The 19072-nt window shown below is 41.0% G+C and overlaps 1 long non-coding RNA gene across 1 annotated transcript in view; it reads right to left on the bottom strand.

The window, feature by feature from the left end:
- LOC141986237 (uncharacterized) overlaps nt 1-19072 on the bottom strand; it is a 68229-nt gene that overhangs the window by 26475 nt on the left and 22682 nt on the right. The window contains exons 2-3 of the long non-coding RNA XR_012639235.1: nt 17410-17491; nt 10912-11049 (exon numbers count right to left, since the gene is read on the bottom strand). This is a non-coding gene — a long non-coding RNA (uncharacterized LOC141986237). The remainder of the gene's footprint in view (nt 1-10911; nt 11050-17409; nt 17492-19072) is intronic.

Below are 19072 nucleotides of genomic sequence, written 5' to 3'. Positions count from 1 at the left end.
TTGCAGTAACTCCATCAGGTCACTATCCAAAGAGACATTCCACTCTGACTACCTTTATATTTGGAGTTGGAGCTAATAGAACGCACCTTCCAACATGAGCGAATAGTTATTACCTTGAATTTTAATGCAGCATTTTAGCACTGAAGCCTAGGCTGAATCAACAGAAGATTCTTATACATAGTCTCAGAGCCTGCCACACTCTACCTTACTACTCTGTCCATGCTTTAAGTACAAGGATCATGTTTCTCCACAGAAGAACTCATCCTTGCTTCCAGGACCAGAAAATAGCCATGCAAAACAGACTCATGTGTGCCCAAAATCATCAACAATTATGTCTATAGGTTAAATAAAGCAAAACCAAGCAGCAAGGATCCCTCTGAACTATTTAAGTCTCCACTGACCATTAGACACATGACAATCAAAAAAACGATAGGTGCATCCATCGAGGAAAGTGATTGAAAGTGAGCCAAGAATGCTGGACCATATGTAGTCTCTTAAGAGCAATGAAACTATTTTTGCATTAGCAAACAACTAGTTGGCTAAATACGATACATGTTTAATTGAAATATATCCTTTAATGTGTTCTAGCAGCCCAATAGAAGATAAGAGATATAGCAGTCAAACCCCAGCTTAGTGTTGCTGTTTTGTTTACAACTTTAAACTTCTCTCTTTTCCTTCCTTCTACCTACTGAACCCAAGTTCTGAAACTCTAAAATTAGTTTTAAAATCAGACAGGATAGCCTATTAGCAACTGGAGCCACATCTAATGAAGCAGAAAGAAAAAAATGTTTCAGACTTTCCACAGGAGGTACAAACATGCCCACCCCACGGGTTGCATGAAGACTTTCATCAGCTTCACAGCTATGAAGTTAACAATTAGACCATAAAATAGCGTTCTTGACTTTTTAAAAAATTCTGTTTATACAAAAGTAGCCATACAACTGTTTGTCCATTCAACAGCATTTCTTTGGCTCCATTTCACACTTAACCCTCCCCACCGTACGATCTCACTTGATAGCTAGTGTATAGCTGTGAGAAGATCAAACTTGTAGCTCACCTAATTCAACTGTCTCTTAAGTGCCCCCCAAGTACACAAGCACAAGTTAACTTGTTTAAAGCTGTGAATATAGCAACTAATCAGTGATTAACTAAACTGTGTTCAGCAGAATGATAGGCAACACTAACGTCACCTCTGGGAATATTCCACTGCCTCAGAAATTTTTTTTTAAAAATTAAAGTTTAAATTACTTACCAACTGGAAAAGAAAAAAATTGCAGCCTAGAGCAAAACACTTATTTTAGGATTGCAGGGGCTGCTCTCTGCCAAGTTTAAAGGGCCATCCCCAAAAAGTTCCTATGAGAGGGGGAAAAGCCTATGCACACAAAGAGTCAATAGACACTAGAGGTTCACTAGACAGTTCATCACCTGATAAGAGAATGCAGGGAGTCTTCCCAGGAAAGAAAGTCTGAGGAATTTAGATGCTTTAAAGTGACAGGATATACTATGGGGGTTTACTGAAAGTATCAGGAAAGTGGGGTAATATTTAAGAAGTTCTACTGTGTTTTTAAAAAGGTCAAAGAGTAGAATATAATTGTAGTGGCATGAATGTCTGAGGACTATAGTAAGTGGTGGTTTTAGATTCAACAGGTTTCACCATAAAACGTAAGGAGGGGACAATGATGTTCACTAGGGGAAGTGGTGTGAAGAGAATCCACTATGCTATTTGTTTCAAATAAACTTTAGGGTTTTCTTAACATTTAGTTTTTATTTCTGTATTTTTAAAGGATTGTATAATGGTTGGCAAGTATTATCCTTGGTTAATAAATAGAAAAAATGTAAGCTACTTGCTCAAGATTATGCATCAGTAAATCAGTAATAAAGAGGATAGCTAGACTAGGGTTCTAATCCTATCTAATAGCTAGGTTTTCCCAAAATATATCCACTTAACTTTTATAGCTTTTCAGTACTCGCATTTATCATACTAGTTAATCTCAAATTATTTAAAAAAAAAAAAATAAGTGGCTTTAGTGCTTTTGCAAAATAATAAACTGGTATTACTTATGCATAGAAGATATGTGGTATGAGTAGCAGTATCAACTTCACCACTTGGAAATATCTTAGTTTGCTTTTATCCTGATTTTAAAAGACTACTCCCTAGGGTTGAAGTATTCTTCATAACCATTTAGTCTATAGTCTCATAAAGACAGTTTAGTGGGTCATTAGGTTTGTGAGTTAATTATAGAGGGGATGGGAAGGAATATTTCCCCGGAACTTCATCTCTGGTGGTCGAGAACAATTTATTTGCCACCTATTGGCCAGCTGCGGAGAGGTATGAAAGAGAAGGAGTCAAAGCGCCTACAGCTCTTCTCTTGTTCCTGAGTAGCCAAAACAGTTGGCTCAACAGGTGCAAAGCAGCTCAGTTGGAACTTTCTGCCATTAGGAGATGCTTTGTCTCCCGGCTCAGCTGGCAGAAGGCTACAGCTAGCTCAGCTCCTACTTCTAGACCCCTTCCTTGGCAGTTCAGACAGGCTGCAGCTAAAGAAGCTTGTCCAGGCCAAGAGGGACAAGTAATTCCTCCCCCACCCCATCCCTCTTCACGGAAAGCTTAAGGAGTTTGGGGGGAACTCTCAGGCGTGGGGTGGGAATTTGGAAGTCACAGAAAGTGTAGCACGGAGGATTCTAGGAGAGAGGGATTCTAGTGGCCTTCTGATGGTAATGGCTTTCAGACTCTGCTCCAGCTGGGCCTTATTTGAATTGGTAACAGAGGTGAAAGACTCCATAACATTTGTCAATATCTAAGCCATTTTAAAATGATGTTGAGACTTACACGTTTCAAACTTGTAGTGTGGACAAGCATAATAGATTCACAGATTCCAAGGCCAGAAGGGCCTATTGTGAACCTCTAGCCTGACCTCCTGTGTAACACTGGTCACAGAACTGCCCCAAAATAATTCCTAGAGCAGATCTTTCAGGAAAACCTCCAATCTCGATTATAAAATTCAGTGATGAAGAATCCACCGCAATACCTAGTAAATTCGTCCAGTGGTTAATTACTCACAGTGAAAATTTTATGCCTTATTTCCACCTGAATTTGTCCAGCTTCCAGCCACTGGATCATGTTATACCTTTTTCTTCTAGATGGAAAAGCCCATTATTAAATATTGGTTCTCCATGTAGATACTTTTAGATTGTGGCACCCTTTAGCTCTTTGTTAAGATGAATAGATTGAGCTCCTTGAGTCTATCACTATAAGGCAGGATTTCTAATTGTTTATCATTCTTGTGGCTCTTCTCTGAACCCGCTCCAGTTTATCAACATCCTTCTTAAATGGTGCAACCCAGAACTGGCCACAGTATTCCAGCAGCAGTTGCACCAGAGCCAAATATAGAAGTAAAATAACCCCTCAGCTCCTACTCAAGATTATCCCATTTCTGCATCCCATGATCACATTAGCTCTTTTGGCCACAGTGTCACACAGAGCTCATGTTCCGTTGGATTATCCACCTCAATCCCCAAATCTTTTTCAGCAATTTAGCTGCCCATTAAAACCAGAAATGACTTATCTGTCCGCATAGGTATCAATTCTTGTTATTTTAGCTGAATATAGTAAGCTCTCTTTTTAGAATTTCTCTTTTAAAACTTGGTAGTGACATACAAGAAACTACAGTAAAAATGTATTAGCTTGACAAAGTCAAGCATTAAGAAGGATCAGAACTCCTGACTTTCTGTATATGCAATAATCTTCATTGACACTATCACACACTTTTCCACAGGACCCCTGCCTCACTCAATATGCAGGGTGGATGATGCTCTGAAAGCAAGGCAGATATTCAATATTCCTTTTTATCATTCAGTTTGTGGCCTTGCCTTATTTACTGGACATGATCCAAACCCTAAAATGTGTGTGGCATTATTAATTTTCCCTGGGGGTTTTTCCTATAGCACTCCTCACTATACTGAGTGCCTCATGAACACAATTACATTTCTCTCTTCAAATTACTTTCTGATTCCAGACAGGATAAGTCCCCTATTTTGCAGCCAAGGAACAGTGATCGAGGGCAAAATGCACAAGATGGTACATTAATTTTAGGTGTCTCAGTGAACAGGTGACCAATATGAGACAGCTATGGAATGGCTCTTCAGACTAAGCATTTCTACCTGATAAGCTCAAAGCATACATTTTAATCACCACAATATTGCTGTGAGATAAATGGATAGTCACTCCTCTTTCTCAGATAGAAAGTGGACAGAAAGGTGGTGACTTGCCGAGACCATTCAGTGAGTCCAAGGCTGAACAAACCCACGACACCCAATCTGCTATTTTTTACCAGACCTTACTGATGGAGGATTTCTATCTTCTATTGACAAGAGCTGCAGTTGTGCTCTTCTGAAAACCAGGTCCCAGGTATTTCAAGTTGGGCACCTGGAAAATGAGGCACACACAATTAGTGTCCACCAGGGAAAAGTTGAGTTGTAAGTGAGTTATGTAATAATCACAGCAGTCAGCATCTCCACAAATAGGTGGTGCTGTGTCTTAGTGTTCAGTTGTTGTCCTGTTGTGATATTGCATTGTCGTCTTGGTTCCAAGTGGGGAGTTTCAGCATAGGCCTAAGAGAAAGTTCAGCCTGTGTGACAGCTCTGTTTAATTATTAGACCCACGTGAGAAGGAGTCCTGCGATGTCTACAAAGGTTTGTGAGAGCTAAGTTGGAAGGAGGGGAGCTGCAGAAAGGTAGTTGGCTCCTTGGGTAGGCCCTGAAGAAGGGTAACTCCCAGGCATCTGCCTGGAGAAAGATTGAGGAGGCCTGTCAGTAGGAGGCTGGCTCCTGGGACAGGGTCTGGAAGAAGAGAGAAGCCCTGAGTCCCTGCTCTGTAGGGGAACAGGAGAGAGCAGAGCCCAGTACGAGCAGACGACACTTTTGTTTATGCTGCACTTGGGACTGTTGCCTACATTTGTTACCAACACCTTGCCAGAGACACCACTGCCTGGGAGAGTAGGGTGACTAATGCCCTTGGCAGGTGTCAAGGGGGTGCTGCAGAGGTTGACCCTGCCACACAAGGTCACTGCGCTTAGATTCTGATTGTATCTCAAACTATTTTCTACACCGGGGGGTCAATGAGATATTGCAAACTATAAAGCAAATACCTCGAGTAACTGACCCTCACTATAATCCAAAATGGATAATCTGATTTAGTAATAGAAAGTGCCTTCAACAAAGCACTAAATGTGATGTGAAATTGATTACTGCTGCGTTTGCAGCACAATAATGGCTTTCCAAAACGAAGGTCACTTTAAAAGGTTGCATTTGATTTACATTTTTCAATTATCAGAACAATGCCTGTGGAAAATAAGAAACAAAAAAGACATAGTTGCAATAACTATTTTAGATGAGATAGGAAGCAGGAAAATAGTCTGTTGTAAACGTCAACAAATAGGACGTTTAATAAGTTCTACGCTTATGTTACTGCATAAGCAATAGTAAAACTTCAGTTAATCTTTTACGAGGTGAATTACACTCCTAAAAAGCTATTGAAATGGTTACACATTCTGATAAGATTCCTGCCATAATCTACCAAAGTCCCATATTCTGATAGCAAGGGGCCTGATACAGACTACAGGTTGAACAAGAAAACCACCACTTGTCATCTGCAGGTGCAACAGAGAATTGGGAAATACCCAGAGTGCATCAGTTTGAGAGCTCAGTTTAATTTGAGTTTGGGCCATTAAACTAAATTTATTCTCATAAAACTTCCTGCACTTGCAAGTCACTTTATAGCCTCAAGAAATAAAAATGACAGGGTTTCCAGTTATGCTGCTGTTTTCTTACTTTTTGTTTTGTTTCATTCATTTTTATTACCTATATGTTTGGTTATAACTAGTTAGCTTAAATAAAGTATCTCCAGTTAAAATAGATTTGAAAGTGTGTTACTAATAGCTCATGTTGCTAATCTAATAAGCTATATTTGGAATATGTATGCTAACAAAACAGCTTTAGGATTTTTAATGACAATATAGAAATACAGGGCTGGAAGGGATCTATAGTTCACGGCCCTATACTGTGGCAGAACCAAGTATACCTAGACCATTCCTGACAAGTATTTGTCCAACCTCTTCTTTAAAACCTCCAGTGATGGGGATTCTATAACCTCCCTCAGAAGCCTATTCCACAAGTTAACAGTCCTTATAGTTAGAAAGTTTTCTTAATACCCAACCTATATCTCCCCTCCTGCAGATTAAGCCAATTACTTCTTGTCCTACCTTCAGTGGGCATGAGAACAGATAGATAGAAAACATTTACCAACTTTGGAAATATCTTTCCATCTGGAATCAGAAAATAATTTTGGAGAGAGAAATCTAAGTTCCATATGTCTCGGCCAAGGGACAGTGATCATGGGCAAAATGCACAAGATAGTCCATTAATTTTGGGTTCCTCAATCACATCATCAGTGAAGTGCAGCCTCATCATTGAAGTGTGAAAAGGACAACTATTAAGTGGTGCACAGCAACACTAATTCACCTTAGGACAGCAAATGAAAAATTCAATAGCTAATTTACATGTATTAGGGGAGTTCAGATAGAAAATATTGGCAACTGTTAAGGATGCCAACGTTAATTTCTCAACAGATCACAGTCCTTCTTATTACAGCCATGACATATTTGAAGATTGAGGGGAGACCTGATAACAGCCTTCCTTTTTCAAGATTAACCGTGCCCAATTTTTTAACCTTTCCTCAGAGGCCAGGTTTTATCACTTTTGTTGCTTTGTCCACTTCTTTCTTAAAAGTACTCAAAGTATATCTGAACTGGATATAGTACTCCACCTGAGGCCACATCAGGGTGGAGCAGAAAGGGACAATTATGTCTTGACCTTTGTTCAGTTATGAAAGTCTACCTTATATGGTAAAGGAATTGCCAGTTTCTTGCATTGCTACTGCAAGCAATGTGGGCTTCAAAAATATATTACAAAAAAAATGGGATAAACAGGGACAATTCTGAGGAAGCTGCCCTAGCTTCCCCCTTCAGGGTCATGGCTAGAAGGTACAAAATGGCACCAGCCTCCAGTAGGCAGCCTTGACACATTCATGAGTATAACTAATGCCCTAACCAACATCCATTATCATTCACCCACACATCCTCATAAATCCTGTCTGCATTTCTTAAAATAAATGTCTTGGGGAAGGATGATGTGACAACAGCCACGAGACAAGAAAATAGTTATTGTAGCTCAACTCTGTGTACGGCTGTGGCTTAAATCCTCTTAACTTTCCATCTAGAAGGAGAGAGGTGCTTCATGTATTGATAGTGTAAATTCTATTCCATATGAAGAAAATTAAAGTTCATACCAGGTCTACTTTGTCATATTGCCTATTTCTCCCACACAACTAAATATATACATTATGCGTAAAATCCTCTCTGTAATCCATTGGATATTTTACAACTTTTCTGGGACAACGTCCCACATCCCCCCCATTATTATTTTCTTTGACATCAATACAGATTCTTTAGCATGGCATTTATAGAAAGAAGATACGGAATTCTACACAGTTAAGCTGTCTGTTGCTTGGCTCATTCTAGGACTGTTTTTAGGGGTAGGAGTTCCTTTAAGATTCTCTTCTTCTCTTGTTACTGGGGAGATGAACAGAGAAGGGAAAAGAATAGATATAATCTCCATTTTATTCTCCTTTATTGCCTCTACTCACCACATGATTCACAGATTCAAAGGGCAGAAGGGAACATTGTGATAATCTGGTCTGACCTTCAGTATAAAAGACAGGCCATAAAATGTCCCCAAAATAATTCCTATAGCATAGCTTTTAGGAAAACATCCAACCTCGAGTTAAAAATTGCCTGGGATGGAGAATCCACCACAACCCTTGGTAAATTGTTCCAATGGTGATACCACAGTTGATCCCATAACATCAAGATTGGTGTTTGAAACCTGTCAAAGTTAGTGGGCTCTCTCTCTTATTTTGAACTACTTTAAACAGTGTTTAGGACAGATCAACTTATTCTTGAATCAAATTCATATTAAACTCTGATGAAAAAGGAGGTAAAGAGCTGTGTACATGCCACTCTTGAAAGTGTCAGACTGGTATTAAATTGGTAGCCATAGTGATCATTTTTAACCAATGAAATATCTTTGCCTTACAGAAGGGCATGTAGTGCGAGGAGCCGTTTACAAGGGGATATCTCACACCATAAGAAGGCCCAAGAGGGTTCCCTCTGTTTAGGACAGCAGCCAGTACTGCAAAAATGTTGTGGAATTTGAGGATTAACATTAAAAAAAACATAACTATGTAAAGAAATGCTCTTCATCTATTTAGTTTTAAAATTAATTCTTAAAAACAGTAAGTAACAGCAACTAAGTCATCATAGGTATAGGAAAGTAGCTACAGCTCTCCAGGAGATGCACGATTAAGCAGCACATCTTCCCACTATCCACACAACATGTCCAAGTTACTTCTTAGTGTGATTCTTTTGTACTCGTCGGAGATACCGAGGGGTAAACTTTGACCTCCCCCCCAGCCATCATCTCCTTTGTGGAATACCAAAGCAAAGCTAGGTTTTGAAGCAAGATGCGCCTTCACCCAATGATGAGCTGCCAAAATCTTAACCACCCGTTCCCTCCTCACCCCACGATGGGGTCATGGCCCACCCTCACCTCCTGGGGACTCCTGCCCCATCCAACCCCCTGCATTCCTTGATGCCGCCCCGACTCCTGCCCCATCCACCCCCCTCCCCTGTCCCCTGACTGCCCCCAGAACTCGGCAGGAGGGTCTCATGGGCCACCGTAGTGGATGCCCACTCTGCCCTTAAGAGCCAGAGGGACCTGCCAGGGAGCGAGGTGGGGAGACCAAGTGGTGCTAACCTGGGGCAGCTCCCAGGAAGCATCTGGCAGGTCCCTCTGGCTCCTAGGGATGGGGGAAGCAGCCACTCCCCCCACTGATCACATCAAAAGTGGTGCCTTAGGCGCCAACTCCGTGGGTGCTCCGGGGCTGGAGCACCGGCAGGGAAAGCTCCCCGCCTCAGCTCACCTCACCTCCGCTCCGCTGCCTCCCCTGCTGCCGCCCTGCTCTGCTTCTCCACCCCCCCCTACTTCCCCCGAATCAGCTGTTCATGCAGGAAGCTGGGGAGGGCTGAGAAGCAAGCAGTGGCTTCGTGCTCAGGCCCAGGGAGGCGGAGGTGAGCTGGGGTGGGGAGCGGTTCTCCTGAGCGCCCCCCTGGATTACCTGCTGCAGCACGGGCGGCCCTCCTCACCCGCCCCACCCCAGCTCGCCTCCGCTGCGCCTCTGCGGGCCTGAGTGTGAAGCCACCGCTTGCTTCTCAGCCCTCCCAGGCTTCCAGCGTGAACAGCTGATTCGGGGGAAGTGGGGGCAGAGAAGCAGAGCAGGGCAGCGCCTTCAGGGGAGGAGGTGGAGGCGGAGCGGAGGTGAGCTGGGGCTGGGCACGGGGCACGGTTGTTAAACTGGGCACTTTTGGCTGGCTGTTAAAATTTAGAAGCCCTTTTAGAACCGGTTGTGGACAACCGGTTCTAAAAGGGCTTCTAAATTTAACAACTGGTTCTAGCAAACTGGTGCAAACCGGCTCCAGCTCACCACTGCCTTCACCCCACACCAATCTGGCTCACTCTTCTTTTTAATGTGCAAGGTACATAGGGCAAAAAGCATTTCCAGTACGATCCATTGTGTGCCAGATGTCACAATGTTCCACTCAACGCTGTAGTGTTCAGTAGACATTCTTCACAGTACAGCTGCTTGAGTGGAGGATCAGAAGTTAACATTACAACTGTGCTAGGAATAAATATCAACATATTAAAAATTTCTTTGATATCCTTGCATGAAAAGACATGTTTTCATGACAAAGAACTTTACAAATATTAAGTAATTAAGCCCTATTGAAAATCCTCTGAACAAAGACGACAGTTCTCCTTTAAAAGAAAAAAAAAAAGCTAGCCTACATGAAAACACAGTTTGGGGAAATAATTGAAATAAAACCTTAAAGACATACCACAGATTAATATACATTGTCGAGGGTCTAAAAGATAACATTCTTCCTCCTCTATGCCTTTAAATTAAAACTTCAGGGGTTTGAATTCTGGATCTGAACATTGTGGCTTTAGCCTACCTCCATAGTGATGCCCCTTTCCTGATGACGATATTGTAGGATTCATGCAGGGTTCATGCACTTGGCAACATTCAGGGCACACCCAGAGTGTTGTGTAGGAGCAGTGCACACACGGCTCCTCTCAAGGGCATGAACCTTGGAAGCTCGCCCAGATGACATGAACCGTGGGAAGCCTCCCAGGACTGGGCTCAAGGCCCGAGAGCAAGGAATGCGGTAGATAGATATTGGTAAATAAGAATATTAAACAAAGCCAGTGTATTCCTTTTATCTGTTGGAGTATGTAATGCGCAAGAGGAGGGAGAGAAATAAAAGAGAGGGTGGAAAGCTGACAGGCAGACCAGCCTGCTTGCTTGCTTAAAGCCTTGTTCTGTCTTGTATTTGGACCACAACACGATATAGTCATAAACAGAACAATTTTTACAAGGTACTTCCAACTTCTCGGCTACAAGGAATTATTTTATTGCACAAAGATGACCAATCTTTCTACTTATAAACAGTTCACAGTAAAAATGTCATTCCTGTGCTCTACTCCTTTTATAAGCTTCTCAGTAGAGTCCAGTTTAAAATGTCTGTCCTGGTATTTGGAGCATTCCATAGCTACGTAAGAAACTGTCTCTCTCACCATGGTCACCTCTAAAAAGTTAAGTTACACTAGCACCATGAAAGTCGATTGATAGCAGTAGACTTTTTAGCACAGGGAGAGAGAACTCTCCGGGAATATGAACTTAGACTATAAAACTCACTCTTGCAAAAGGTAAGAAACACCATAGATAATCTCTTGACTTGCCTTTTCTTCGATCAAGTTTTCACCTCTCTTCTCCCCACAGATCCTCCTGGGTTTTTTTAGTATAGTCAAACTACAAGTACACTTTTCCACCGTACTTGTTCTGATCAGGAAAGGCATGGGGCTCCCACTGCCAGCCACCTATATAAAGAAGTGCAAGCAAGTCAGAATTCAAATAACTAATCAAAACTAATAATTAGTGGTTGCCCACTATGCACTGGTAATCTGCCATGCTGCATTCCCAGCAGCAGATGGTTCTGCATACAGGTATAAAAAGCAGCACATGGCTACTAAAAATTGAATCTGTTTGAGAATTCTTTTAAAAATTTTCTTTCCGTTATTAGGTTAAGTAGTTTTTTGGATGGCTGGGTGGGAGGGAAGGTCCGTAATGAAGGAAAGGGTCAGGAGGAAGCAGTTCAGCCATATGTACCTTGTAGTTGAGCTTTGTCCCCCATCTCCTGTTTTTTTCCTTTGGGGAGTTATAGGTAGATTTAGTGAAGAGTTCAGGATCTAATGAGTATACCTTTTTTGGTTACCTTTCCAACAGAGTTATTTCTTATTCTCAGTGGGGGATTGGTTTGTCACAATAATACTGAATATGTGCATGTTGTATTATCTAACTTGACACTTAATTGGGGTGGTTTTTGGTTTTTAAAAAGAGATGTCTTGAGAATAAAGAAAAAAATCATTCTCAAAGAGAACCAGTATAAAAAGAAAGAGGGAAAGCTTCCTAGTCCCTTTTTTTTTTTTTAAATGAAAGGCTGACCTACGACTGAAATCAGCCAGCCATTTATGACTGTCTTTTATTATCTAGTTTCTCTTTTAGGTATTAGTGTGACAACTCACTGCAATTAAATATAAATAAATAAAGCTAAATGAAATGTGATTGTTTTATCTAACTCCACATTTGTGCTTTCATTAAACAGAGGCCCAGGAGCTGCGTGTATACACACGTAATTCGACGTGGTAATTGAATTCTGTTTCATTAAAGCTGTTGTCTGTTGAACAATACAAAAGGAGGGGAGGGGAAGCAAAGCCATCATTGCCCTGAATTCTAAGTTGTTAGTACATAAATACATATCCAACTTGTACTGGCAGTGACCACATTTACTCAAAAATGAGTAACTATGGACACAGACAGATACAATTGGCCACGTGGAATTAAATTAATTGGTGCAATCATTGTAATTACATGTTCAAATTAGGTACTAAGTTGCATATCCATAAGTACTTTCAAATTAAGCCCTTGTAACAGGTGGGAAGGAAGCTAAAACTGTAGGGCACTTCCAGGAGATTGTCATGATTAAAAATGAGAGCACTTAACAAAAACAGGGGTGGAGAGAAAACAGAATGAAGAGAGACAGTATTGGTCAATACAAGACACAAAGGTGATAAAAATAGCAAATAAATTGTCATCTTGCTTACAGAATGGTAATGTAACTCTCCCCTACTCTATTATATTTCCATATAAACATCCATCTGTGTGAAGGAGGAATAGGGTTTGGAACACTTAAGTTCCGATAATATATTGTTAGCCCCTTTTTTTAGGCAAACAATTTAGCCAAAGTTCACGGCCCTGCAGGTTATTTCCATGAGGATACAAAGATGAAGAAGGAGCCAGGTATCTGTGATGCAATCCTGTTCATACAAAGAGTCCCATTTCTCCGAACACAAAAGGAAGTTTCTTTGCTCAGAGCTCTAAGCCTCTTTAAGCCAGCACATAGCCAAAAGCATTCTTCGCTTTTTTCCCCACCCCCCCAGGGTCATGCTATCAGTGCTCCCATTGCTGTAAATAGTATATGCACCTCAATAGCATTCATCACCGTGTACTTTTGACAGTTTCCATGCCGCATTTTGGGCTTATGTCCCGTCCTCTGTTCCCGTTTCTGTCGGTGTCGTGGTTTGGCGCCGTTGGCCATTCTGATTTTTTATTTTAATTATTTTTTATGTTTGAATGGGGGAATGTTGCATGCTTGTGCTTTCCATACATTTGGTTGACTGTTTAGAGAAAAAGATTGAAAGAGTAGAGTGAGAAAAATAAACATTTTTGTTTTTAAAAGGGTTAGTTTGAAAGAATACAAGCAAGTTATTAACGAAGAGAGAGACTTTTGGTTAGGTTTAGTAAGGAGAGACGATTTTAAAGAACTGGTTAGGCATGTTATTAAAAAATAAAAAAATTTGAAATAAGTTTAAAAATGTTTATTAAATATAAAGTTGGTTAAAAAAGAACACATGGCAGGAAAAAGGGAATATTATGAAGTGGAGACTGTTTAGTAAGCACATGGTAAAAATATAAAGGTTGATTAATAAAGAAGCATTTAAAATATTAAATATAAGAGTAGGTTAAGAAAAGAGCATTTAAAAAGAGTTCAATAAAAGAGAAACATATAAAGATGGTTAAAAGAGGGAACATAGCAGGAAAAGGAAGCCCCTTTGCCAAAGGCAAAGATAGGCAGTACATGGTTGAGTCAGAATGAGAGAGAGAAAGAGAGAGATCTTACGTTTGCGACTGTTCCTGGAGAAAGACGGAGCTCCCAAGGCTCACAACCCCTCAGACTATTTATCTCCACCTTTGGATTGGACCAATCAGATGCTGTTCTACAGCTGCATCATAGAATACAGTTTCCTGAACCAATCCTATAGTCCCAATATTTTTAAACAAGAGCCATCTCCCTCCCCTCTCCTCACTACACCCTTCCTCTTCTCCCCCTTCACTGCCTTATTCTTATCTAAAACAACAACAAAAAAAAACCAAAAAAAACCCACGCAGATCCCAAAGCATCTTTCCTGCCATGTAGCACTTCTATATAGGTGCTTTAATAAAGGTTAAAACCATTAGCCCTTAGCAACAAACAGTTTTTCCAAGTTTTTCCCTATGCTTCTGGTGAGGACAATTTGAAGCTGCATCAAAAGCAGTTTTGTTAGCCAGTGAATTAGAGATAAGAAGTTGGTTTCTTCTTAAACTTTTGAACAAAAGTAAAAAAGTTATATTAAGATATGTAAAGGAATAAAGCTCTATTTTAGAATCACTTGAAAAGACAAGCCTATTTGAAGAAACAGCCCTTTATTTATAGGTGTTTTAATAATAAAAAAAAAAAAAATGAGCACACGGAAATACCCCAGGATTAAAACCACAGACAGCCAGTTTAATCAAAGTAATTTGTAAGTAACAAAAAAAGTTTTCCCCCTATGCTTTTGCTAACATTGGTTATTTTTTAGTGAGGACAATTTGAAGCAGTCTGTCTATGTTTGTGGATTAGAAAAGACCACTTTGAAACACAAGCCTATGTGAAGAAACATCCCTCCATTTAACACTTTTACGTGTGTGTTTCAATTTAAAAAAAAATGCAAGACCACCCCAGGGTTAAACCCACAAATCCTTAGTAACAAACAGTTTTTAAAAGCTTTTCCCTATGTTTTTAGTGAGGACAAATCGAAGCTGCAGCAAAAACAGTGTCTGCAAGCCAGTGGATCAGAGATTAGATTTTTTTTTTTTTTAACACCCCCCCTCCCACACACACACACACACACACCCCTCTCCTAACTTTTTAAATGGGGCTCAAGTTTTAACAAATGGTGAGATTACATTGCAAGACACTTTGTGAAAGTTAACACAAGTATTTTATTCCATTTACTGATTGTAAAAGACAAAAACCATCCCTTTGTGACTGCATGAAGCTCTGAGATAGCTTATCTGAACAACACCCCACCCCTCGACTTTCCTCCCATACTTAACACTTGCTAAACATGCACTGTTTCTTGACCTTTTTAAAGGATATTCTGTATGCAGTGAGGCCTATTTGCAGCATTACGTTTGATTTTTTAAAAGTTTAACATGAAAAAGTAGTATTGATTGAGATGTAACAAAACAAGGCCACTCTCAGGGATATTTTGAAGAAGTTTAGTGAACCAAAAAGACTTAAGATACTAGCCTATCCTTTTAAAAATAGTGTTTTTAAAGTACCAAAACAGCAACTGGGTAAGAATATGAGAAGCGGCACTTGAAGGGAGTTTCCATGTGTGTTTTAATTTAAACAACACACACACACACCACAAAAAACACACAAGATGGCTTTTTAAAGTTGGGATTTATACAAAGAACATGAGAAAAATTAGCTTACATAAAAAAAGTTGTTTTTTTTTTAAAAGCTAACAGAGATAAGGAGTCTGCCCCTCCTCCCCAACACACACACCCCTTCCTCCTCAACTTCCTTCTTTCCTAAATTTTTTTTTAAATCTAAACCAGGGACAAACAAATTTTTAAAAAAAGCCACAGTCACAGGCCATGGGGGTAAGAAAGCTGTTCTGAGTTTTAGCCGAAATGTTGATAACTCTTTTAGTGAAACAGTTTTGTAGGCAGCCATTCTGTATTAGTTGTTATGCTTTAGCACAGGCAAGCCTGTGTCATTCAGAAACACTTTCCCACTTTATGAGGTATTATCTCCCCCATCCTATGGCCTATCAGAAATATTTAGACACCACCATCAAGGGAGGAATGAATATTTTTATCTTGAAGGAGCCATGTTACTACGAACGACTATAGATGGCTGACTCTGAAGCCAGTCAAGACTGAGAGTGTGCTGGTAACCCCTCATGGATAGCCCCCTTTCTGTCAGTTAGGTGCGAGCCTGCTTTCCTTTTTGGTTTTACATCAGGGTGGCACCTACCTCTTGCAAGCCCCAGCCCAACCGCTGGTTCTCTCGACTGGTCTTCACCAGCTTAGCCCTCAGGCTGAGCCACACCCGCTGTCGCCCCTTCTGGGGTATACAGTGCAAGTTTTTTCTTCGCCCTGGTATGGGGCCATAGCTCTAAGGTTTCTTTCCAAAGGCCCTGCCTTCAAGTACACAAATGGGGCCCCATCTTGGTACCCTCAGCTGGTGTCCTTTTCAGCAGTCCTCCCTGGGCTCAGTCTACTACCAGACCAGCAGGGCCCATCTCAGTACCCTCGCCTGGTCTGGCCAGGTCCTAGGCCTTGGGCTCAGCCTGTCCGCACTGACCTTTTCATGGTCCTGTTACTACTCTACGCAGCAAGCCAGGCACTTGGTCTTTTGCAGCCTTCCGTGGGCCCAGTTCTGCCTGGTGAATTCTTTGCAGTGAGCTGCCCATAGCCTACTGCTTGTCTAGCCAGCCAGGCACCTGATCCTCCCTCATCAAACACCACACAGCAACTAAAGGTTCTGATCTACTGCTTGCCTTTTACTTGGCCATTCTGGTCCCTTAGTGGTAGCTCCAGCAGCTCCTCTGATTTGCCATTCTTCTGCAGCCACTCTAGAGCAGCGAGAAGTGCCCCTAGCAGCCTATTCTGGGGCAGGGTGATGCAGGGCCAGAAAACCTCCAGCTGGGGACCTCCACACCTAGTCCACCCTGCCACAGGGCTCTAGCCCTTTAGCTCACTGGAGATTCCAATTTGAGTGAAGTGATTAATGAGTTACACAAGAGCTCAATTAAAACTTAGCCCACTAATAAGATGCAGGCTTTCCCAATTAACTTTATTTGGTCTGCAGGAAGGGCAATCAATCCTGTCTAGCATTTATTCTTGTACTTTCTGCCGATATCACATTTGGATGACTTATCCTCAATAGCAGCATTCAAGCCTGACCTCAATAACAGAGCCCAGCACGTTCTTCACTTCTCAATACCAAATTGACACTGTGGGTCATATCTAGCCTTTTGGCCTCATGTTGTGTGCTATTATGATACAGGGTCCTTTATGCAGAATCCAGTAACATGCAGTAATTTCATCTCTGTAGTGTAAAGTGTGCATTGAAGTACCTGGGTAATTTACAACTATATTCTCCAGCTGTTGCAAAATTGGGTTACTGTGTCCGAGTCTGTCAAACTGTTTCCTTTTAATAAAAAAGGAAACACTGTCTTACTAATTTCAAACTCCCCTTTTTACAGCTCCTTGCTGAAAACTATAGGTGCCTGAAAGCATGTCCACCTTAAGAAAATAGTTATGGGATAGCACTGCACAAGTACTTGTGAAAATGTGTCACTCTCTGAAGTCAAGCAGTACTTGGTACTAATAATCTATTTTTCCAAATAAGCTTCCTCACAAAACCACTCACAGCCAAGCTGTATTGGTAATATTGCTCTTTCAGTCTTACCCTACTTGTGTTGCGGTAGCGAGTGCTTGAAAGTAAATGTTCCTAGGCAGTCATTTTGCTTCCACTGCACATGAGCTTGTGTTGACTGAGATTGTAGACTCTTAGTCTTAAATTATTTCAATAGAGGTGCTTCTTTGACTGTCTTAAAATTACTAAAAGCTCTTCTCTTGCTAAATACCCATCTGTCTCTGTGCTGTCCTCAAGGAAAATTCTGAGTGGATCCTTCAGCTGATAATTTAGGGATCATTTTTCTCATTTATGCCCATGAATGTTTAAGGTGTCCTTGTTCTGGGGGTCTCAATTTGTATATGAGGCTTCAGCTTTGAGTCCAGAGAAATGTCCGTGTCACAGAGTATTCTACAGACCTAGCATCATTCAGCCTGATTTGACATACCTGTTGAATTTCAAGTAATTTTCTTTGGTACACATGTAGTAGAACATGAGAAGCTCCTTATTTTGGTGTTGGCTGACTTCACCTGAAATGAGCAGATAAGCAACAATTTAATCTGACCTATCCACTACATGGTGCTTTGGTATTTCCCTTCAAGATTGCATCGACCTGTGGGAAGTTGTGCCTGGATTCTTGTGGTTGTATGGCTCAACTAGATGAGCCTAAAATTTCCACCTAGCCAAGACACTTGTGTTAGGCTTTTCTCTGAGGGAAGCTCCTTTTTATAAACCAAGAGAACACCATTGCTGTAAAATATAAGATTGGTCAGTTTGGGTGATCAACCATAACTGATGCCTCTTACTTGGTCCACAAGATTATTAAGGGATTAAACTAGGTTAAGATGTACACAGTGGCCTCCCACATTGGAATGACAGCTGGAGGAAGCTATGGAGTACAGTATTCAAGCATTAAAAGGAAAAGATATGCCATAAGAAATCTCCACTTGAGAACTGACAAGCATACCACCTAATACCTCACAGCCATTCTAATACTTGGATATGTTGATCTGTGTATTTCCTAGTCCACCTGAGCTGAATGGAACTACAGACGACAACTCTGACCAAGAGCAGGAGTGAGAGTAGCTGGACCCCATACACACATTGACCTATGAGACTTCCTGAAACTTGCACATAGGATACTGTAGGCAAGACTGACACCCAAAGCTGAGGCTGTATTACTCTGTGCCAGGCAACCAATAAGAATTTGAGATGGCCATAACTTAATTAGCCAGATCAGGCTCATATGACTGACTTGTAGGGCTGAAGATTGTAATAGTATCCTTCAAAGTAACTCCATCTGAAAAAGAAAACCAACCTCCCCCTCCCCCAAGAAACCTACACCTGTCTGGGAAGGAACCTGTTTCTCCTTGTTTAGCCACAGACTTTAAAGTATAATGACATTAAGTATCCATATTGCCTCATAAAGTGTTAATACATATATTTCACAATCAGCAGTGTGTCATCTTTCAGAAGAGAGCTCACTCTACTTACTTTTTATATACAATCAGTTGATTCCATTGTTCATCACTTGAGGTTCACCTCCCATCTTTATAGGCCAGGAAACCTTTGCAATGTATCCTTTGAGGAGTAATACCCAAACCAAACGTCTCTCTCCTTTGCGGTCTCCTCCCCGACTTGTTAGCTTTCTCTACCTAATACATAACAACGGACCTTCATTGTCTTTGCCTGAAGCCTGGGTTTGGCTGAGAAGCAAATACACATGGCTTTGTCTAACATGGATTGAGTTTATGCATTTCTTGCGAACCACATTTTACCAATATAATTCTAGCATATATTCATGTCTTTCTGTGCGCAGCCTATGCATACATTATGCAAGAATATTAATGATCAATGACTTACTAGTTTTGCAATTATATCTTACAAGACACTTTTTAGATACAGATTATAACCACAGGGAGTGGGGATACACTGAATTGGTCAGCTGAAACTTATTAGCTGACACCCAGGAGCCCCTTGCCCTCTGGCAGTGGGATGCTCTTAGAGTCACACTTACTTGTAATTGATTTATAGTTTTCCTGCTTTTTAAGTGTCTGTTCTGTCTCCAAGGATTTGGAGAGAAATGCCTGAAGTTAAGGCATGTTCTAAAA

Source organism: Natator depressus, chromosome 4 (assembly GCF_965152275.1).
Source record: "Natator depressus isolate rNatDep1 chromosome 4, rNatDep2.hap1, whole genome shotgun sequence".
Taxonomy (NCBI): domain Eukaryota; kingdom Metazoa; phylum Chordata; order Testudines; family Cheloniidae; genus Natator; species Natator depressus.
Note: the sequence above shows the minus strand (reverse complement) of the source record. Positions and strands in the feature narration are given on the sequence as shown.